The sequence below is a fragment of the Galeopterus variegatus genome, unplaced genomic scaffold (assembly GCF_000696425.1).
Source record: "Galeopterus variegatus unplaced genomic scaffold, G_variegatus-3.0.2 Scaffold4169, whole genome shotgun sequence".
NCBI classification, from domain to species: Eukaryota; Metazoa; Chordata; class Mammalia; order Dermoptera; family Cynocephalidae; genus Galeopterus; species Galeopterus variegatus.
Window position 1 is genome coordinate 146,068 of NW_007730280.1, and position 4,463 is coordinate 150,530.

Genomic DNA, 4,463 nt, shown 5'->3' on the forward strand with positions numbered 1-4,463 from the left:
AACTGGGGTTGATCAAATCCCCCCAAAATGGCCATGGTTCTAAAAAAAAAAATCTTTTAAAAATTTTTTTTTTTTTTTTTTTTTTTTTTTTTTTTGTCTTTTATCTTTTTCCGTGTCCGGCAACGGATCGCAACCCTCAGTGTTGCCCCCGTACCGGACCGGGGACCGGCAACGGGACTGCAACCCTCAGTGCTGCTCCCGCGCCTCGCTCAGCCAGTGAGCGGGAACCGGTCTGTAAGTGGGATCCGAACCCTCGGGCGGGAGCGCCGCCGTGCTTCCCAAGCGGCGCACTTATCCAGTGCGCCACCGGGCCGGCCCAATCTTATAACAATTTAATTGACACAAGTTGTGTTCGTATGGAATGATGTAGATACACAGCATTTGGTATTTACAACTGGGGACATTCCTTTCCAACAGATAGAATATTTGTGGGTTTTTTCTGGTGAATCTGCTTCTCATATCAAGATATTCCAGAAATTATATTTATAATTATATTCTTGTACCTTGTAAGGATGCAATTAGAACAACAATGGAGAATTCCCTCCAGGTCATAATAAGTCTTGCTAAATTAGTACTTCCCCTACAGAGAATATCCTCTGTAGTGACTAAAACACTCATGGATAGAACTGGATGTGCACTGCCAAATTTTGCTTTTCTGCCCCATTTTTTAAAAAATTTTTTTCCTCTGTTGACACATTCTTTCTTTACATGTAGTCATGGCCCTGTTTTGAGTTGGTTGTTGCTTCTAGGACAACGAAAGGAAAGACTGTTTATCTTTCCTTTATGTGTTGATTTAAAAGACTTTAACTTGCCCACATTCCCAGCTTTCAGTGAGATGATATATGGTAACCACTGCCTTGGGAGCAGTAAGATGTGAAGGTCTGAAGTCCTACAGACCTGGGCTGGAATCTGGTATGTATGGTGTCCTGTTAGTGGACTGTAAGTGAGTTACCTGCCCACTCTCAGCCCCCTGGAATCTTCATCTGTAGAATGAAAGACCAAATCGACCTCATGAGGTTATGTGAGGATTGAAAGGCATTGAGGAGGTAATGTGCTTATGATAATGTCTGGTGCATAGTGAAAGTCAGTACACATCAGCTGTCAGTGCTACAACTATCACTATTTTATCAGTAACAAATTAATTGGATATTTAACACTTCTCTGCTTGTGAAGAGGCAGAGAGCTAAAAACTAAAAAGTGTAAAAATGCAAGTAAGGGTCTTTCGTGATGCCTGAAACTTGGAGGATGCTCAGTACATGTTTCTTGAATTTATAAGTTCAAGGTCTCTACACAGTGGTCAACTGAGAGATGACTTTACCATCCTCTGAATTTAATAGTCCTAAAGCCCTGTGGCCTCCTGGTAAAGAAGACTGGTTATCTGATAATTATATTTTCTAAACTTTCAGGAACTCTAACTCTGTTAAAAAGATAAGGGTCATGAGAACTTGTGAATTAAGTAACTGAACCTGAGGCTTTAACATCTGACAGATTCTGGGTGAGCTACTTTATCTGAGCTGGTGCCTGAGGCAAACAATGGACCCTTTACCTTCTGTTATCATTACTTGAGTGTAAAGTTGAGTGTTCTTCAGTTTGGTACTGAGATTTTTTTCAGGTTACGTGTGTGAAAGAGGAGTGAATGTCATATGACTAGACTATTTGAACAAGTTTTATTGTCCCATATGTTCTTTACTAAAGTGTCTAGAAATAATTGTCACTTGACATAACAGTTGTGAATCTGTGACTTCAACAAAGCTTGTGGTAGATAGAAATATAGGAGCTCTACAGCAATAGTGAGTACAAGGTTAATTTGGCACCAGAATACCCGACTTTGGTCAGTTTGATAGCATTTATGGAGTACCTACCTTGTGCAGGACACCATGTTTAGGGGTATTAATAAAGAGATAACTGATACATGGTTCTTATTCAAGAGTGAACCCACAGTCTAAACGGCAAGATAAGCCATAAACCCATGACTCAGGATAAGAAGAGCTCCAACAGGGATTATACAACATGTAAAGGAGGCAATAAGGTATCATGATTCTGCCTGCCTGGTGTTTAATAGACCTCGTTGTTTACCTGCTCAAATCCATACCTTCATCCGACCCCACCCACAGCCAGGATCTGCCTTGCAAATAAAGCCCAGATTTTGTTTGTGGGTGCACCTCACACATACCTATGTGCTCAGGGGAGGAGCCCCTTCCCAGCTCCAGAGGGTTACTCTTGGCTAATATCTATACCAGCCATGGTGATGTCAGTCTCTTTTGTGCCAGTGAGTGGTTTAGACATTGTTATGGCTAACTTTATGTGTCAATTTGGCTAGGCTATGGTATCCAGATATTTGTCAAACACATCTGGAAATTGCTGTGAAGCTATTTTTATTTTAGATGAGATTAACATTTAAATCAGTAGACTTTAACTAAAGCAGATTATCCTCCAAAATGTGGGTAGACCTCAATCTATCAGTTGAAGGCCTTAAGAGAAAAAGTCTGAGAATCCCTGAGAAAGAGGAAATGCTGCCTCCAGAAACCTTCGGCCTCAAGCTGCAATATCAACTCTTCCCTGGGCCTCCATCCTGCCGGCCTGCCTTGAAGATTTTGAATTTGCCAGTCTCCACAGTCACGTGAGACAATTCCTTAAAATACATCTCTCTCTTCCCCTTCCCCCATCCCCAGCTTGGAGGTGACACATACATTAGTACAAACATGAACACAGTTCTGCACAGGTTCTGCCGATGGCACACAAGAAGTCTGCTGAATAAACTTGGGGACAAAAGCCACACTAAAGATGGCAGAGCAAAAAGCTGGAAGGAACCCATATCTCTTATGGCCCACTCAAGGGTTGAATTAACCATGATCCTGCTACCACTGACTTTGTTAACTGAAATAACAGACTTCTTATTGTTGGAGCCACTTTGAGTTGAGCTTTCTGTCACTTGCAGCCCAAGGCATTCTTCCAGATCCAGGTGTCTTGGCACAAGGATGCGGGTAGAAGAAAGGAGGGAAATTAGAACTGGGTCTTGACAATGTTCAGGATTATTCAAAGTAGAGAGGAGAATGTGAGGAATATCAGACAGCATGGGCAATGGAGGGTGAAAATGCACGTGGGCTCTGGGGAGCGGTGGAGACTTCTGAGCGTGCAGAGGGCAGGGTGGAGTGTGATGAACAAGCAGGCCGGCAAGGGGGTGGGGGCCAGATTATGGAACTCTGCATTCTGTGCTCAGGAGATTAGACATGATTCCTTTAAAATATGGGGATTATAAGACATTCCTATGCTCTGGAGAGACACAGTCAAATGTATGTGTCAGAAAGCCAGTGTAGTCACAGTGATGTCACAAACTGTATTCCAGTGAGGATATCAGAGTCAGAGGATCGATACAGTGCTTTCTTAATCATCCAGGCAAAGGGGGACTAGCATCTAAACAAGACTGTAAAACCAAAAATATTGGCTTAAGCATGTTATTGGAGAATTAGCCTGGGTTTTGTGTAGTAGCATTTAAAGTGTATGTGTGTATTTGTGTGTGTGTGTGTGTGTGTATAATATGTGTTATATATACATGTATATACTCATATATATCACATGTACATAACAAATTTATAATTCAGCATAAATATACACACACATTTAACTCATTTCAGGAAAGTTTGTGCCAAATACTGTCTATCCACATTTTATTTATCCAAAACAGTAGGGAAATTGGACATTCTCTCTAACAGAGGCACTATGCTAGGAACTAGGATTGCAAAAAGAGATGGTCTCTAACCTCTTGGAGTTTACAATCCAGTGGGACAGACAGTTGCTAAAAATAATAAGCAACCCCTCACCCACAATGCCTGCTTCAGGTGGTAGTGGTTGAAAGGTAAGTTTCTGTTCATTTAAGACTGGGACACCAGAAGCTGGGGCTTCCTTCCATTTTAAAGCATTAAACCATGACCCTTGAGGTATGTATCTTTCCAACTTTATCAAACCCTAGGGCAGGTGCAAAGCCTCTCTTCAATTCTGTCACCTCCAAAGGATCACTCCCAGGTTGCTGAACCTGAGCTCTTTGGCTCACTTGTCCAGCAAGCTCTCTAGACACCTGCTTTCAGCATGACCATACTTGGTCCTGGTTGGGTAGAGACCAAAGAGAGACTCCATTGTGGCCTCCAGGAACTGAGGGTAGTGGGAGAGAGATGGACCCCTTTCCAGGATTGTTTTGGAAGGTGTTAGGGGGCTACCCAGAGCGGGTCAACATGAAAGCAGCATTTTACTTCTGATCCAGTGCCCTTTCCATTAAAAATATGTTTAAATGTGTGATACATAGAGGATATCGCTTCTTCAGTGCAATATAGTTCTGTTCAGCTTATCTTCTAGTAACAAGCAAACTGAACAATAGACAAAAATTAAAATAAAATGCTATGCCAGATTAATCCATTCAAAACTTTTTAATACAAATCTATCTTCTCTCTAGACATCATCTAGCATTT